Source organism: Salvelinus alpinus, chromosome 26 (genome assembly GCF_045679555.1).
Source record: "Salvelinus alpinus chromosome 26, SLU_Salpinus.1, whole genome shotgun sequence".
NCBI lineage: Eukaryota > Metazoa > Chordata > Actinopteri > Salmoniformes > Salmonidae > Salvelinus > Salvelinus alpinus.
Genome location: NC_092111.1, coordinates 3,907,122 through 3,927,097, shown reverse-complemented (window position 1 = coordinate 3,927,097; position 19,976 = coordinate 3,907,122). Strand labels below are relative to the sequence as shown.

Sequence of the window (19,976 nt, the reverse complement as noted above, 5' to 3'; positions counted from 1 at the left end):
CCCTCAATTCTGCTAGCAAACGTGCAATCTTTGGACAACAAAATTGAGTTACGGGAAAGATTAAACTACCAACGGGACATTCAAAACTGGGACAAAAAGGGAGATTTAACTTCTCTAGGGGGTGTGGGACCGTCCCACCTGGCCAACATCCAGTGAAATTGCAGAGCGCCAAATTCAAAAACAGAAATACTCATTATAGAAATTCATGAAACATACAAGTGTTATACTACATCGGTTTAAATATTAACTTCTTGTTAATCCAACCACAGTGTCAGATTTCAAAAATACTTTACGGCGAAAGCAAACCATGCGATTATCTGAGAACAGCGCCCAGCAGACAAATCATTACAAACAGTTAGCAGCCAAGAAGAGGAGTAACAAAAGTCAGAAATAGCGATAAAATGTATCACCTACCTTTGATGATCTTCATATGGTTGCACTCCCACGACTCCATGTTACACAATAAATGTTTGTTTTGTTCGATAAAGTCCCTCTTTATATTAAAAAAACTAATTTTGTTGGTGCGTTTTGTTCAGTAATCCATTGGAACAAAGCGAGGTCACAACAGACAGACGAAAAATCCAAAAAGTACCATAAATGTTCGTAGAAACATGTCAAACGATGTTTATAATCTATCCTCAGGTTGTTTTTGTCATAAATAATCGATCATATTTCAACCGGACAATAGCTTCGTCAATAGAAAATTAAAAACAAGAAAGGCACGCTCCCGGTCATGCACATGACTCATGTCTGGAAATTTCCACTGTCCTCTCATTGAAAGTGGTTTTTCTCCCTCATTTTTCAGAGTAAAAGCCTGAAACAATGCCTAAAGACTGGCCACATGTAGTGGAAGCCATAGGGATCGTGAACTAGGTCATAAGTCTTTGTATGGTGGATAGGCTTTCAATGGAAAAACAGGCATTTCAAAATAATAGCACTTCCTGGATGGATTTTCCTCAGGTTTTCGCCTGCCATATCAGTTCTGTTATACTCACAGACATCATTTTAACAGTTTTGGAATCTTTAGAGTGTTTTCTATCCAAATCTACCAATTATATGCATATCCTAGCATATCCTAGGACCTGAGTAGCAGGCAGTTTACTTTGGGCACGCTTTTCATCCAAAATTCCGAAAGCTGCCCCCTACCCTAGTGAGGTTAATAAAATGGGTGCCAAAATATCTACAAAGGCTTTATAGAACTAATTTGCTAAACCTTCCAAACCCTGACTTTTATTGCCTTGTGTTAAAAATTGTGTCCTTGATTTACATAATCAAAATCTCTACATCACACCTGCCTGAGATACTTTGGCACTGATTTTACCCAACACTTTGACAACACACACTTTATCTACGTCATTCTTTTTGTAAAGATTTGTCAAAGAGGTGTCACAAAAGTCAGAAATAGCGTTAAAATGAATCACTAACCTTTGATGATCTTCATCTGGTGGCATTCCCAGGACTCCATGTTACACAATAAATATTTGTTTTGTTCGATAAAGTGAATCTTTATGTCCAAAAACCTCATTAGAAATTGGCGCGTTATGTTCAGAAATGCATCAGAAATGCATTGTCTCAAACAAACAAATTCCAGAGAGCCACATCAAATTACAGAAATACTCATCATAAACATTGATGAAAGATACAAGTGTTATACATAGGATTAAAGATAAACGTCTTGTCAATCCAGCCGCTGTGTCCGATTTCAAAAAGGCTTTACGGCAAAAGCACACCATGCGATTATGTTAGGTCAGCGCCTAGCCACAGAAAACCATACAGCCATTTTCCAGCCAAGGAGAGGTGTCACAAAAGTCAGAAATGGCGTTAAAATTAATCACTTACCTTTGATGATCTTCATCTGATGGCACTCCCAGGTCTCCATGTTAGACAATAAATGTTTGTTTTGTTCGATAAAGTTCATCTTTATGTCCAAATACCTCCTTTTTGTTCGCGCGTTTAGTCCAGTAATCCAAATGCACAAAGCGCGGGCAAAGTCCAGACGAAAAGTCAAAAAGGTTCCATTAAAGTTCGTAGAAACATGACAAACGATGTTTCTAATCAATCCTTAGGGTGTTTTTATTATAAATATTCAATAATGTTTCAACCGGACAATACTGTTTTCATTAGAAAGGAAAGGGAACGGAACTCGCACTCAAGGCCACGCGCGAGACTAAACTTAAGGCTTTCAGCTGAGCCACCTGCTTTGAGTGGTCTTATTCTCTCCCCTTTCACAATAGAAGCCTGAAACAACTTCTAAAGACTGTTGACATCTACTGGAAGCCTTAGGAAGTGCAATCTGACCCCACAGACACTGGATATTCGATAGACATTCACTTGAAAACTACAAACCTCAGAATTCCCACTTCCTGGTTGGATTTTTCTCAGGTTTTTTGCCTGCCATATGAGTTCTGTTATACTCACAGATATTATTTTAACCGTTTTAGAAACTTCAGAGTGTTTTCTATCCAAATCTACTAATTACATGCATATTCTAGCTTCTGGGCCTGAGTAACAGGCAGTTTACTCTGGGCACGCTTTTCATCCAAACTTCCCCATGCTGCCCCCTATCTCAAAGAGGTTTTAACAATCACTCAATATTGCAGAGTTAAAAACCCAACAAACAGAGTTGGGCCTCAGCTTTTATAGAGAAGAACAACCTCTGTGTACGTGGCATTTAGCAGATGTGTGGAAACAGGGGTGGGTAACATAGTGCGTAAAAGGTGATTAGCTTGTCTGTGCAGATTAAGACAGCTGATGTTGCCACAGCTCACACTATTGTCGTTTCCTGCAAGTTTCCACACAGCTCAATTCCTGCAGATAGTGAAAATGGGATGTCATATACTGCGGTCACCCCGAAATGGCTCTTATCTGTACGCCCAGACTTATGATGAAGTCACACAAGACAAGTTTGTATCAGTAAAAAAAACACTAGCATATTACAAACAATTCTCTAAGTCAAAAACAGCATAGTATGTCTAATTAGTAATTTTCCACCTTACCCCACCCTACCTCCTGCCCAAGATCGACAAGGACCCGGCGACTTGGGCGGCACCGCACCCTACAGATTGTCAGAGTGCATCGATGCCTACCTACGGCTGCTGGCATCATGACACAACAGCTACATCAGGGACACAGGCGACTTTCTGGCCAAGGTAAGGGCCACAAGGCTGGGAGCAGACAACCTGCTGTTCACCATGGATGTGGACAGCCTCTACACCAACATCGAGGTTACACTGGTCCTCGCCGCGAGCCGACCTGCCACGAGCGGCACCTTCAAGCCAGGCGACCGGACGAGGAACTCCTGTGGTTGTTAGGTGTCGCCATTGAACTGGAAGTTGTTGTGGGTGAGTGACAGCTCTATCTACAGACCAAGGGAGTGGCCATGTGTAAGCATTTGAACAGGGAACCTTTCACATGTGAGGTGAACTGGATAACCAGTACCCTACAGCAACTGCTGGTTGAAGAATCTACAAGGAGTAAACTGAATTTTACTGCTATTCTTTTCATTTATTTGAATTCCCATAACGAGGCACTTATGAAACTCAGAACTCTTGTTTCGAACCGGGGAACTTTTGCCTATTAGGCAAATGTGATAACCACTGCACTACAGAAACCTCTGGTTGAAGCATCTATAAGGAGTCAACTTTATTCCACTGATATTCTTTGCATGCATTTGAATTTCCATAATGAGGCATTTATGAAGTGGACTTTGAGCCTCTGCTCTTTTAGCTCTGCCATTCGATCTGAAACTAATTTGCAAAGAACTCTTCAGCAGAACAGAAGTAGGTAATATTGCTGTTGTCAGTTCAGTTTCCCCCAGATAACAACACCCTTTCCATCCCAGGGGGGGGGGGGGAATGTAGCCCTTACCCCCCACAGATCCAGAGATGATCTGGAGGTGTCCCCATGCCTTCTCCTATGTTGGACATGTTCACTCTGGTTATCAACTGTTGCCCATCAAGCACATCAAAACTACTGGTATCCGTTTTTAGGCCTGTGTAAGACAGGCAATTAGTGGGGTTTCCTACATCCACATTCCCCGAGTTGCAGATACAAGCAGGGGGAGTTATTGTGGGTTTTAATCCTGCCAACACAACATCTACTACCTGTCAGATACTCCCTCCATTGTACTTTTGGAGGTCCTATGCATTTAATCAGCTGGGAAATGTTACCTGGTTGTACGCTAGGAACCTTCTTCCACCTTGGCCATTTAGTCTCAATGGGCCCACCCTCATTAATTTATTTAGCTGCATCTGAACTATTACCTGTTGTCTTATTGGATAATCCACCTAACCATGCAGCTTCCTTCCCCCTAGTGACCAACGTCAGAATAGTATAATTACTGTTACTTTGTTGAACCCTGGTATTGTTCCTTTGCATAAAGTGGAACAATCCACATCCAAAATCATTATTTCCAAATGGTACTGCTTGGGTTCCCCACAGAGAGGTTGTGGAGGTGGGTTTCTGGAAAATCATTACCCGTGTGCCAGATGTGTTCCCCTTCCCCTGTAATCCTATGTATGTCACTGCTTTCACCCATTTATTATTCTCCACATCCCCGTCCACAAAGGAAACGAGTAGGATTTGGAGAGCAATAAATACCCTGCATGTGTGTTTCCATGGTTGCGATTTTCTTGTTTCACAACCATAGTGTGTGTGTGTATGATGGTGACATCTAATGACTCTTCAGGTTCTGTGGCTGAACCCTCTGTTGGTTCTTCTGGCCTTTGGTCTCGGCCCTCTGGCTGTGGTCTTCCCAGTTTCTCCTCTGGCCCCTCCTCATCGGTGGATCTCAGCCTCTTTTGTTGCCATGGTCACCTGGAAGGGTCCCATCCATCTTGGCTGGTTCCATTTTATTTTATTTTATGGACTCGTAGTTTCACCCAGTCTCTAACGTTTATGGGAAGCTCGTCAGAGTCTTCACCTGGGGGAACCTCGTTTGCTTTCCTAGTGTGAGAGTGGAGAAAACTTTACAACAGAGCTTAGTTCCTTCATGTACTCAAGATGGTCACACTGTGTCTCAGTTATTTTTATCTGTTGGACAGTAATAGGTCTCCCCCCTGGGGTGTTCATTGGTCATCTTGTTAACAGGTGTACACCCAATATCTTTGTTAAGGCTGCTGCGCATTTTCATGAGGACAAGGGGCACGCATTCCACCTAGCTCATTTTGTGGAATGGCAGGTTTTTGCAAGCCCCCCTTTGATCATCTAATTAGCCCCCTCTGTAATCCCGTTACTCTACGGGTGATAGACGGACACAAACTTCTGGTCAACGCCCATCATTTTGGCCACTTGGGCAATCACATCCCCTATGAGATGGGTCCCATTGTCTGCAGACAAAACCTCAGGCACTCCGAACATGGGTATAATTTCCCTGACTAGCAATTTTGCAACTGTTCGCGCATCACAGTTGGTGGTGGGAAATGCTTCCACCCACCTGGTGAACCTGTCAATTATCACCAGGTAGTATTTCTTTCTTTCTTTTCGCTTTATCATGTCTATGAAATCCATAACAAGGTGGACAAAAGGTCCTTTTGGAGTGGGGAACTTCCCTGGTTGCAGTGGAGTTCCCTTGTCTATGTTATATAATAAACATGTTGTGCAATAATAAATTAACTGTTTCACGTGCTGATTCAAATTTGGGCAAAACCATTGGGCCGAAATCTTCTCCACCATATCCCCCTTTGACGAATGGCTCACACCATGAGCCAATCAGCAAATAGTAGAGATCATGGTTGATGGTAAACAGGGCATGCCAGACAAAAGATGTAGCTATAAGCCAGACCTATTCGTAAACCTTCTTGCTCTCCAAACCCCACTAGCATATGCTGAGTCTGAGTAGACAGTAAGGGCCTTCCATTACTTAATGTCCACAATCTGTTTTCTTTCTAGACGATACTGAAAACAAAATGCACGGCGAACTGGGAGCTGTGAACTGGGTATGTAGTCTACTGTGTATAATACTGAAGGCTTGATGCATGGCAAGATATAACAGTTGTGATGACTTGTTGAGTAGTTATAGATATCACTGAAAACCCCTTTAGTAATAGTGGCTTTTGTTTGCATGGTGGTATTGTGAAAGTGTGGTGTAATTTGTATTGATCACCCAATGAGGCACTATTCTTAATATTTAATCTTCCTTTTTCTTCAAGGAAGCAGATGTTCTTCTAAGGGACACCCTAGAGGCAGCAGGGTGGTGTGAACGCCAAACATTTAAAGGCACTGTTTCCCTCCCTAGTGTAATTGGGATGGACAGGGAAGACCGCATTACAACCCTTATTCATTTATTTATTTATTTAAATTTATTTCAACTTTATTAAAAAAATATATATATTTCACCTTTATTTAACCAGATAGGCCAGTTGAGAACATGTTCTCATTTACAACTGCGACCTGGCCAAGATAAAGCAAAGCAGTGCGACACAAACAACACAGAGTTACACATGGGATAAACAAACGTACAGTCAATAACACAATAGAAAAGTCTATATACAGTGTGTGCAAATGTAGTAAGATTAGGGAGGTAAGGCAATAAATAGGCCATAGGGGTGAAATAATTACAATTTAGCAAGTCAACAAGGGAGTGATAGTTGTACAGAAGATGAATGTGCAAGTAGAGATACTGGGGTGCAAAGGAGCAAAAAGGAGGAGTTGGCTTTGGGGATGACCAGTGAAATATACCTGCTGGAGCGCGTGCTACGGGTGGGTGCTGCTATGGTGACCAGTAATCTGAGATAAGGCGGGGCTTTACCTAGCAAAGACTTATAGATGACCTGGAGCCAGTGGGTTTGGCGACGAATATGAAGCGAGGGCCAGCCAACGAGAGCATACAGGTCGTATATACAGTGGGGAGAACAAGTATTTGATACACTGCCGATTTTGCCGATTTTCCTACTTACAAAGCATGTAGAGGTCTGTAATTTTTATCATAGGTACACTTCAACTGTGAGAGACAGAATCTAAAACAAAAATCCAGAAAATCACATTGTATGATTTTTAAGTAATTAATTTGCATATTATTGCATGACATAAGTATTTGATACATCAGAAAAGCAGAGCTTAATATTTGGTACAGAAACCTTTGTTTGCAATTACAGAGATCTTACGTTTCCTGTAGTTCTTGACCAGGTTTGCACACACTGCAGCAGGGATTTTGGCCCACTCCTCCATACAGACCTTCTCCAGATCCTTCAGGTTTCGTGGCTGTCGCTGGGCAATACGGACTTTTAGCTCCCTCCAAAGATTTTCTATTGGGTTCAGGTCTGGAGACTGGCTAGGCCACTCCAGGACCTTGAGATGCTTCTTACGGAGCCACTCCTTAGTTGCCCTGGCTGTGTGTTTTGGGTCGTTGTCATGCTGGAAGACCCAGCCACAACCCATCTTCAATGCTCTTACTGAGGGAAGGAGGTTGTTGGCCAAGATCTCGCGATACATGGCCCCATCCATCCTCCCCTCAATACGGTGCAGTCGTCCTGTCCCCTTTGCAGAAAAGCATCCCCAAAGAATGATGTTTCCGCCTCCATGCTTCACGGTTGGGATGGTGTTCTTGGTGTTGTACTGATCCTTCTTCTTCCTCCAAACACTGCGAGTGGAGTTTTGACCAAAAAGCTCTATTTTTGTCTCATCAGACCACATGACCTTCTCCCATTCCTCCTCTGGATCATCCAGATGGTCATTGGCTAACTTCAGACGGGCCTGGACATGCGCTGGCTTGAGCAGGGGGACCTTGCGTCCGCTGCAGTATTTTAATCCATGACGGCGTAGTGTGTTACAAATGGTTTTCTTTGAGACTGTGGTCCCATCTCTCTTCAGGTTATTGACCAGGTCCTGCCGTGTAGTTCTGGGCTGATCCCTCACCTTCCTCATGATCATTGATGCCCCACGAGGTGAGATCTTGCATGGAGCCCCAGACCGAGGGTGATTGACCGTCATCTTGAACTTCTTCCATTTTCTAATAATTGCGCCAACAGTTGTTGCCTTCTCACCAAGCTGCTTGCCTATTGTCTTGTAGCCCATCCCAGCCTTGTGCAGGTCTACAATTTTATCCCTGATGTCCTTACACAGCTCTCTGGTCTTGGCCATTGTGGAGAGGTTGGAGTCTGTTTGATAGAGTGTGTGGACAGGTGTCTTTTATACAGGTAACGAGTTCAAACAGGTGCAGTTAATACAGATAATGAGTGGAGAACAGGAGGGCTTCTTAAAGAAAAACTAACAGGTCTGTGAGAGCCGGAATTCTTACTGGTTGGTAGGTGATCAAATACTTATGTCATGCAATAAAATGCAAATTAATTACTTAAAAATCATACAATATGTTTTTCTGGATTTTTGTTTTAGATTCCGTCTCTCACAGTTGAAGTGTAACTATGATAAAAATGACAGACCTCTACATGCTTTGTAAGTAGGAAAACCTGCAAAATCGGCAGTGTATCAAATACTTGTTCTCCCCACTGTATATATGGGGAAGTATATGGGGCTTTGGTGACAAAACGGGTGGCACTGTGATAGACTACATCCAATTTGCTGAGTAGCGTGTTGGAGGCTATTTTGTAAATGACATCGCCGAAGTCAAGGATCGGTAGGATAGTCAGTTTTATGAGGGTATGTTTGGCAGCATGAGTGAAGGATGCTTTGTCGCGAAATAGGAAGCCGATACTAGATTTAACTTTGGATTGGCGATGCTTAAAGAACTACGGTTGTATGATGGCCTGGATGAAGAGGAACATATTCTCAAGGAACCCTTCATGTTCCAGTTACAGAGATTTTATGAGATGTTCTACGTGGAGGCAGTTGACAACAAGACAATTACTGTCTTTGTCTCTTTTGAGGAGCAGGAGTGAAGCCATTTTTGAAGAGTGTTAATTGTGTTATGTTGCTTAGTAAAGATGACGTAGAAGTCACCTGAGTCTCTGATCTCTTTACTGGAGCTGGTATAACTTAATGTAAAAGCACATTCAGCTTTCAGTATGTCTATGTGGTATAGTCTGTCTCCATTTTCACGAGGAAAGTAAATAGCAGTATAAATCAGGTCAGGTAGCAACTGTGTGTGTGTTTATATGCTCAATTAAATAATATAATTACAAAGTTATAACATTTATCAACACAATTTTAACAGTACATGACTTACATAACAAGTATGTTCACTGCGACAATATCAGTAGCTTGTCTCAAAATATAGCATGAAGCAAAAAGTGTTACACATCTGCTGGTACCACTTTATACACTGCTCAAAAAAATAAAGGGAACACTAAAATAACACATCCTAGATCTGAATGAATGAAATATTCTTATTAAATACTTTTTTCTTTACATAGTTGAATGTGCTGACAACAAAATCACACAAAAATTATCAATGGAAATCAAATTTATCAACCCATGGAGGTCTGGATTTGGAGTCACACTCAAAATTAAAGTGGAAAACCACACTACAGGCTGATCCAACTTTGATGTAATGTCCTTAAAACAAGTCAAAATGAGGCTCAGTAGTGTGTGTGGCCTCCACGTACCTGTATGACCACCCTACAACGCCTGGGCATGCTCCTGATGAGGTGGCGGATGGTCTCCTGAGGGATCTCCTCCCAGACCTGGACTAAAGCATCCGCCAACTCCTGGACAGTCTGTGGTGCAACGTGGCGTTGGTGGATGGAGCGAGACATGATGTCCCAGATGTGCTCAATTGGATTCAGGTCTGGGGAACGGGCGGGCCAGTCCATAGCATCAATGCCTTCCTCTTGCAGGAACTGCTGACACACTCCAGCCACATGAGGTCTAGCATTGTCTTGCATTAGGAACCCAGGGCCAACCGCACCAGCATATGGTCTCACAAGGGGTCTGAGGATCTCATCTCGGTACCTAATGGCAGTCAGGCTACCTCTGGCGAGCACATGGAGGGCTGTGCGGCCCCCCAAAGAAATGCCACCCCACACCATGACTGACCCACCGCCAAACCGGTTATGCTGGAGGATGTTGCAGGCAGCAGAACGTTCTCCACGGCGTCTCCAGACTCTGTCACGTCTGTCACATGTGCTCAGTGTGAACCTGCTTTCATCTGTGAAGAGCACAGGGCGCCAGTGGCGAATTTGCCAATCTTGGTGTTCTCTGGCAAATGCCAAACGTCCTGCACGGTGTTGGGCTGTAAGCACAACCCCCACCTGTGGACGTCGGGCCCTCATACCACCCTCATGGAGTCTGTTTCTGACCGTTTGAGCAGACACATGCACATTTGTGGCCTGCTGGAGGTCATTTTGCCGGGCTCTGGCAGTGCTCCTCCTGCTCCTCCTTGCACAAAGGCGGAGGTAGCGGTCCTGCTGCTGGGTTGTTGCCCTCCTACCGCCTCCTCCACGTCTCCTGATGTACTGGCCTGTCTCCTGGTAGCGCCTCCATGCTCTGGACACTACGCTGACAGACACAGCAAACCTTCTTGCCACAGCTCGCATTGATGTGCCATCCTGGATGAGCTGCACTACCTGAGCCACTTGTGTGGGTTGTAGACTCCGTCTCATGCTACCACTAGAGTGAATGCACCGCCAGCATTCAAAAGTGACCAAAACATCAGCCAGGAAGCATAGGAACTGAGAAGTGGTCTGTGGTCACCACCTGCAGAACCACTCCTTTATTGGGGGTGTCTTGCTAATTGCCTATAATTTCCACCTGTTGTCTATTCCATTTGCACAACAGCATGTGAAATTTATTGTCAATCAGTGTTGCTTCCTAAGTGGACAGTTTGATTTCACAGAAGTGTGATTGACTTGGAGTTACATTGTGTTGTTTAAGTGTTCCCTTTATTTTTTTGAGCAGTGTATAATATTTCTTAAGATCTCCAAAAATGAAATACGTCTGTATACAACGTGTGCCTTGCGCAAACATGTGTGTGTTTGTACTCAGTGTGCGACTGTCAAACCTCAGAAGGGCAAAAAAAAGGTGGGTGGGGTCAAACGTGGGACTCCGCCCACATTGAGCCAGGCCCCGAATTGCACACTGCAGTCAGGGGTGTTTTGGGTTCGGCAGCAGCTTGAAGGCCGGCGACTCCGAACGCCTGAGCTGGACAGGAGGGGGAGCCAAAGCGAAAGCTGGTGTGACACTAATGATTAACTTTAGTGGTTTTTATGACCAAACTCAGGGTTGATTTGTCTTCTATCCAAACAAATTCCCTTTCAAGATCAATGTCTTGATTGACATTGATTACTGTGTGTTTATGTTACATAGAGCTAGTTAATGCAACAACAAACAAAAAACTTAATGGAGGAGAGTAAAACAATTCATAAAATAAATACTTTAAGCGTTGACCACTGAAAAAAAAAAGTACTAAAATTACCCCACTTGAAAGCTACTCTATCATCTGCATACGTTTTAGTAATCTTCATGAACAGGTCTACTGTCCATCTTAACATACTGAAACTGTTCATGCATGGTAAATAGAGAGAACTCACAGAACATGAAATTATTTTATTTTATGCTACTCAGTCAGAAGTGGAAAGAGTACTGAAATATCCTACTCAAGTAGAAGTTCTGTTACTTTAATTACATTTTATTCAAGTAGAAGAAAAATGACGTTTAAAAAAAACTACTCAAGTAAAAGTCAAAAGTAGCTCAATTAAAAAGTACTCAGAGTAAAAGTAATTAAGTTACTTCAAAAAAAACATTGACGTTGATAATTAAGGTTACCTGAATGTTGCAACACATGATCTTGTCCATGCATTAAATTAAAAAAGAAAGAGAGGAAATTGTTACTTGACATCTTAGACCTTCCATCAAAATACATGTTTCACATTTAAAAACCATTCTCGAAAAGCTTCACATCTATTTGGTATTTTATTAGGATCCCCATTAGCTGTTGCAAAAGCAGCAGCTACTCTTCCTGGGGTCCACACAAAACATGAAACAATACAGAATGACATAATACAGAATATCAATAGACAAGAACAGCTCATGGACAAAACTACATAAAATAAAATTTAAAGGCACAAGTAGCCTACATATCAATGCATACACACAAACTATCTAGGTCAAAATTCTGATATTGAGATGCTGTCTCAAAGCGTTGAAGAATGGGAAAGTTTCAGTATTTCATCCACACGTTATAATCAACAATTATAATGTTTTGTTATGGATATACAGCCCCTGTGCTGCATCAGGATAGTGCTGCCTGTCTATAGTCTACAATGAATTAATGAATGAAATTACTAATATATTAATGAATAATTGAATGAATGAATTACTAATAAATGAATGAATTACTAATATTATTGACCGTTTTTTAAGGGGACGTTTGCCCATTTCACGTGGCCTTATTTTCACTGTTTCTGTGCTTGTAGTTGATCGCCCAAACTGTATTTTGTTTATTTTTTGTTTGGTCAGAGAAAATTGGTTGTCACTTTTTGAGTCATCACTTGCCATTGACTACAATGCATTAAGAAAATGTGTCTAAAGCATGTTAGAAAAAGCTCCAAAACACTCAAAAGAAATCTCATATTACATCAGAATCACATTCTGAATGTCTCTGCATTCGATTAAAAAAATCGTGCTCAAAATAAAAATAATAAAATATATTAAAATGTTAAAACAGTTTTGGGGGATCAACTACAAGCACAGAAAGAGTGAAATTAAGGCCACGTTAAAATGAGTGAACTTCCCCTTTAACGCTATGGTCATGCAAGAGAGCTGATCAAGAGGAGTAAGGCATAAACTATTGAATTGCATTATATTGTGAGTGAAAAACACACATTTGATTTTGTTTTGGTGTTGATAAATAGCAACCAGACAGTAAGACAAGATAAACACAGTAGACGGTTCGCTGATCAGAGTGCTGTAAAATACATTACGTAGCTAAATGTCAACACGATCTGACAATGTAGGATAGGGCGTGATTTAAATCCATGCAAATGTTGACATAATCAAAAATGTTAGATCTGATAGGACAAAATGCGGATTCAGAACTCATGATGTTAATTTGACCCCGCCCTCTTTGTGTGCCCTCCACCCCCTCTGCACTACGGTCTCTAGTAGCCGTTGACGGCTCTTGTAGTGACGGATTAAGCGCTCCTGTAATAATTTTATTTTTCATTGGTTTTGTGGAAAAAGAAAAAGGAGTACAAGTAAGCCGCTTTACACACATCAATCTCCAGTATCCCCTCTCTTATTTTATAACGTTAATTAATTTCTAGTTTGAGCTAGCAAAGTGGTAATTCTGCTAGCAAGCTAGGGTAAACGTTACTTGCCAGCGACAGCGTGAGCAATAAACTAGCTAACGTTAGTTAGTAGAGGGCTAACGTGATTACATTATTCTGCGATACAACTCGAGACAAGTCGGGACAAGACCAGGTTAGTAGTTACATCTTGTATTTCCTGATGTAAAATATTAGCTAGCTAGCTAACTATATTATAGTTGAAATGTAACGATGGCAACCGCAAGAGATGTGTGCTAATGTGGTAACATTAGTTAACTAACGTTAGCATCGGCTAACAGTCACTCGCTAGCGACAATAGTGTTGGTTAGCTAGCTATTAGCTGGCTGGTTTGGTTCATAGCAGGACGATATGTAGAGATCTATTACAGATGGCTAGGTTACTAATTTAGATATATTGGTTCTACTGTATAGTTATACAATCTTGTTGCACAACAGCCATGCCCATGTGTATCACGGCGTGGGTCATAGCTACATGCAATGTTGGCATCGTATAGTTAGCTAGCTTAATTGCTAACCGGTTTGTTATAATGCAGATGGCCTACCCGCACCGCCATTTTGTTATGTTCTCTTCATAAAATAATTTGCGAAATCGCATAGTTCCTAGAAATTGGGATTTATACAATCTATACTAAAGAATTAAAAACTGAGTTGATTGACGTATTCAATGTGATTCAACGAGGAATGTAACTAAACTAATTTCACCACCGCAATTTATCGGGATATGCATTATGAAACATCGCAGTCCCCCTCCCAACGTGAATATGGAGGCCGCATTAGATTGCTGTTCAGAGTTAACTATGGCTACAGTCAATGTGATGTTTATGCTAGCAACTATTTTTGGTGAAGCGGTATACTTGGACTGTGTTGTGCAGACCCTTGCCTTTGAGTGTGCTTGTGATTCTGATGGCATGCTGTGGCTGGCCCTGAACTCCTTTATGCGTTACAAGGCCCTTCCTGGTGTATTACATTGATGGCTTGCTTATCTGCCCTCTTAATCCCTGAACAACATGTTATTTGCTTGCCATCCCACAACCTAATTTTCTAATCTCATCGGGGTATTGAGGCACACATGGTGTGCTGCTATTTGGCAGTGTTTGGGACAATAGTATGACTAAATGTACATTTATCCCATTAAAGCAACCCATATCTTCACGTCATACAAATGTGCATTGAACACATCCTTTATTTATCATGTAGTGTATTTAATGGTGGGTGCCTGCCGGTCTCTAATAATATTGTTGCAGTCTTTTAAATGGGTCAAGTTATCTTGTCAGTTGCTCTTGTGGTGAGCAGTGCACCATTACAAGGGTTCTCAAACTTCTTGAGGCCGGGGAACTTTTCTGTGATGGCAAAGTAATAAGGGACACCTCATAATTAGAACACAACTTGAGTGAGATACAAATAACATACAAGGTGTTTTACCATGACTTGAGATGTCTCGGGCCCTGGGAAGGAACATTTTAATGGTCCGCCTCTTGGCATTGGAAAGAGAATATTAGTTTTCAAGCTAATTTCTTGCAATTCTACAAAAAAAATTATGGGGCAGCAAAATGTTTTGTCGCAGCTTTAAAGCTAATATCCTGCAGAGCGCTGAGGCGATTTTTAAACAACTAATTGACCGACTGCAGTAAAATTATTTAAATTCCATTTAATTTGTTTGTTTACTGTGAGCTCAATGCGCACCTTGCGCTGCAGTTTCTCGAGATAAATCAGATCATGCCGAACTGTGCAATGCAGTAAAGTGTTGTAGTTTCCAACAGGCCAATTTTCTACATAGTTTAGTGCAGAAAACGTGATGATTAACTACGATGACCATATTCCATAGTGGTGGCTACTTGTCCGGTCTGTAATGTGAATAACTGATGGTTAATAAGTGATAATCCATCATGAGACTTTTATTCTGCGCTACAGCATTCAACCCACAATGCATAGTGCATTTAATGTTAAAAAAATATTATTGAAATCAAAAATCTTTCTATTAATAATCTAACTGAAACCGAAACGACCTCAAGGCACTAATCGCTCAGCACTAATCCTGCAATTCTACACATTTTCCCAAGAGGCAGAGTGAGAACTTTGCCATATTAAAGCTTATAGTAGTCTCCAGTGTAAATCTATGAAATATGACCTATAATTAATTACAATATGAGTGAAATAGTTTTCCCACCAAAAAATTGTAGATAAGTATTTTTAAAAGCAGCCATTTCTGTGTTGGAATAGTGTGTGGGCATACCCCAACAACAGAATGGTGTGGGCGTTTACCGGTCAATAATCATGCGAGTAGACCGCTGATTGGTCAGCTCATCGATGACATAATCCTCAAGGAAACAAGCATTTTTTAGTGTGAGTTGGGTTTTTTAACGTGTTTTTTAAATCTAATTTATGCATTGGCCACAGATACGATTTATAAGACCAGTCAACAACTTTATTTGGGTATGAGTTAACAGAATATGAACATTTAAAAGTGAGATTTTCAATGGACAGTTACTTTCTAATTACAGAGCATTTATGTAAATACAATTTTTGGGGAATTCAAGAAATATTGAGTTGAACAATTTATAATTGGCAGAGTACTGTGCATACCAATATCACTGTGAGCCTCTCAGACCCATTTTGTGCAGGGCAAAAAAATACAATGTAATATTATTACTCTAAAATGTATTACACCCCCTAAACTTATTCCGTTGGCCAAAATTAATTGCATCTGTAAACATACAGTAATCAAATCAAAATCAAATGTTATTTGTCACATGTGCCGAATACAACCGGTGTAGACCTTACAGTGAAATGCTTACTTACAAGCCCTTAACCAACTATGCAGTTTTAAGAAAATACATTAAAAAAATAAAAATTCAGAAAAAAGTAAGAGAAGAAAAACAAATAATTAAAGAGCAGCAGTGAATAACAAAAGCGGGGCTATGTACAGGGGGTACCAGTACAGAGTCATTGTGCGGGGGCACCGGTGTCGAGGTAATTGAGATAATTGTGTACATGCAGGTAGGGTTGTTAAAGTGGCTATGCATAGATTATAACAGAGTTGTAGCGGGGGGGCAAATAGTCTGGGTAGCCATTTGATTAGCTGTTCAGGAGTCTCATGGCTTGGGGGTAGAAGCTGTTGGCACTCCGGTACCGCTTGCCGTGCGGTAGCAGAGAGAACAGTTTAGGACTAGGGTGGCTGGACCAGTCATAAGTCTGGACACCTACTCTTTCCAGGGTTTTTCTTTATTTCTACTATTTTCTACATTGTTGAATAATAGTGAAGACATTAAAACTATGAAATGACACATGGAATCATTTAGTAACCTAAGTGTTAAACAAATCAAAATATATTTTATTTTTGAGTTTCTTCAAAGTAGCCGCCCTTTCCATTGATGACGGCTTTGCACACACTTGGCATTCTCTCAACCAGCTTCATGCGGTAGTAACCTGGAATGCATTTCAATTAACAGGGGTACCTTGTTAATCTGTGAAAATACTTTCCGTAATGAGTTTTAGCCAATCAGTTGTGATAAGGTGGGGGTGGTATACAGAATATAGCCCTATTTGGTAAAATACCCTTTCCATATTATGCCAAGAACAGCTCAAATAAGCAAAGAGAAACGACACTCCGTCATTACTTTTATTGGTCGACCGATTATGATTTTTCAACGCCGAAACCGATTTATTGGAGGGCCAAAAAAGCCGATACCGATTAATCGGCCTATTTTTTATTTTTTTTTGTAATAATGACAATTACAACAATACTGAATGAACACTTATTTTAACTTAATATAATACATCAATAAATTCAATTTAGCCTCAAATAAATAATGAAACTTGTTCAATTTGGTTTAAATAATGCAAAAACAAAATGTTGGAGAAGAAAGTAAAAGTGCAATATGTGCCATGTAAGAAAGCTAACGTTCCTTGCTCAGAACATGAGAACATATGAAAGCTGGTGGTTCCTTTAAACATGAGTCTTCAATATTCCCAGGTAAGAAGTTTTAGGTTGTAGTTATTATAGGAATTATAGGACTATTTCTCTCTATACCATTTGTATTTCAGATACCTTTGACTATTGGATGTTCTTATTGGCACTTTAGTATTGCCAGTGTAACAGTATAGCTTCCATCTCTCCTCGCTCCTACCTGAGCTCGAACCAGGAACACAACGACAACAGCCACCCTCGAAGCATCGTTACCCATGCAGAGCAAGGGGAATAACTACTCCAAGTCTCAGAGCGAATGACGTTTGAAACGCTATTAGTGCGCACCCCGCTAACTAGCTAGCCATTTCACATCGGTTACACCAGCCTAATATCGGGAGTTGATAGGCTTGAAGCACAGCGAAGAGCTTCTGGCAAAACGCAGGAAAGTGCTGTTTGAATGAATGCTTACGAGCCTGCTGCTGCCTACCACCGCTCAGTCAGACTGCTCTATCAAATCATAGACTTAGTTATAACATAATAACACACAGAAATACGAGCCTTAGGTCATTAATATGGTCGAATCCGGAAACTATCATCTCGAAAACAAGACATTAATTATTTCAGTGAAATACGGAACCGTTCCGTATTTTATCTAACGGGTGGCATCCATAAGTCTAAATATTCCTGTTACATTGCACAACCTTCAATGTTATGTCATAATTACGTAAAATTCTGGCAAATTAGGCGGCCCAAACTGTTGCATTTACACTGACTCTGCGTGCAATGAATGCAAGAGAAGTGACACTATTTCACCTGGTTAATATTGCCTGCTAACCTGGATTTCTTTTAGCTAAATATGCAGGTTTAGAAATATATACTTCTGTGTATTGATTTTACGAAAGGCATTGATGTTTATGGTTAGGTACACATTGGAGCAACGATACGCACCGCATCGATTATATGCAACGCAGGACACGCTAGATAAACTAGTAATATCATCAACCATGTGTAGTTAACTAGTGATTATGATTGATTGATTGTTTTTTATAAGATCATTTTAATGTTAGCTAGCAACTTACCTTGGCTTCTACTGCATTCGCGTAAAAGGCAGGGTCCTCGTGGAGTGCAATGTAATCAGGTGGTTAGAGCGTTGGACTAGTTAACTGTAAAGTTGCAAGATTGAATCCCCCGAGATGACAAGGTAAAAATCTGTCGTTCTGCCCCTGAATGAGGCAGTTAACCCACTAGGCCGTCATTGAAAATTTGAAAATTAACATTGAAAATCATTGAAAATTAACTGCCTTGCCTAGTTAAATAAAGATGAAATAAAGGTGTAAAAAAAAAATCGCTTTCCGATTGTTATGAAATCGGCCCTAAGTTATGAAATCGGCCTTTCCGATTAATTGGTCGACCTCTAATTACTTTAAGACATGAAGGCCAGTTAATCTGGAAAATTTCAAGAACTTTGAAAGTATCTTCAAGCGCAGTCGCAAAAACTATCTAGCCGTATGAAGAGACCAGCTCTCATGAGGACCGCCACTGGAAAGGAAGACCCAGAGTTACCTCTGCTGCAGAGGATAAGTTCATTAGAGTTACCAGCCTCTGAAATTGCAGCCCAAACAAATGTTTCACAGAGTTCAAGTAACAGACACATCTCAACATCAACTGTTCAGAGGAGACTGCGTGAATCAGGCCTTCACGTCAAATTACTGCAAAGACACCACTACTAAAGGACACCAATAAGAGGAAGAAACTTGCTTGGGACAAGAAACATGAGTAATGGACACTAGACCGGTGGAAATCTGTCCTTTTGGTCTAGAGTCCAAATTGGAGATGTTTGGTTCCAACCGCTGTGTCTTTGTGAGACGCAGAGTAGGTGACCGGATTATCTCTGCATATGTGGTTCCCACCGTGAAGCATGGAGGAGGAGGTGTGGGGGATGCTTTGCTGGTGACACTGACTGATTCACTTAGAATTCAAGGCACACGTAACCAGCATGGCTACCACAGCATTCTGCAGTGATATGCCATCCCATCTGGTTTTGCGCTTAGTGCGACTATCATTTGTTTTTCAACAGGACATTGACCCAACACACCTCCAGGCGGTGTAAGGGCTATTTGACCAAGACGGTGAGTGATGGAGTGCTGCATCAGATGGCCTGGCCTCCACAATCACCCGACCTCAACCCAATTGAGATGGTTTGGGATGTGTTGGACCACAGAGTGAAGGAAAAGCAGCCAACAAGTGCTCCGCCTGTGTTGGAACTCCTTCAAGACTGTTGGAAAAGCATTCCAGGTGAAGCTGCTTGAGAGAATGCCAATAGTGTGCAAAGCTGTCATTAAGGCAAATGGTGGCTACTTTGAAGAATCTAAAATATGTTTTAATTTGTTTATCACTTTTTTTGGTTACTACGTTATTCCAAATGTTTAATAGTTTTGATATCTTCACTGTTATTTTACAATGTAGAAAATAGTAAAAGTAAAGAAAACCTTTGAATGAGCAGGTGTGTCAACTTTTGACTGGTACTGTACATTCATTCTAATCTTGACAAATCCATCCTTATTGTTCTGAAATCAAATCATGTATCAAGCATTCTACTTTTTGCCACACGGACTCAAACGTACATGTGCAGAAGGGTGATGAAACCCCTACTACATCACAAACAAAAAACTTCTCCCAAATAGAAGCAGATTTTCTGTCGCTATATTTTACATAAATATTTATACTATAATGTGTGGAGGGTCACCAGTCAAGTCAGTGCAGTTGTGGAGAGAGATGTGTCCTGTTGTAGTGATACTAGCCCAGCAACATGTGACAGAGCTGACATTCTCACCATGCAGTACCAGCACAAACAGGACTGTTGTTTTGGGTGACGCACACAGAGACGGT

General features: G+C 41.2%; 1 protein-coding gene across 4 annotated transcripts in view; it reads left to right on the top strand.

Moving 5' to 3' along the window:
- The first annotated feature begins 12,962 nt into the window (after positions 1-12,962).
- The window catches only part of LOC139554475 (protein PRRC2A-like), a 47,859-nt gene continuing 40,845 nt past the window's right edge, over positions 12,963-19,976 (top strand). For 2 of the 4 annotated variants that reach the window (XM_071367288.1, XM_071367285.1), the window contains exon 1: positions 12,982-13,314. The gene's annotated coding sequence lies outside the window, so the exon portion shown is untranslated. Of the gene's footprint in view, positions 13,315-19,226; positions 19,383-19,976 lie in introns of those variants that run through there. The other 2 variants (XM_071367286.1, XM_071367287.1) reach the window with 2 other exon arrangements.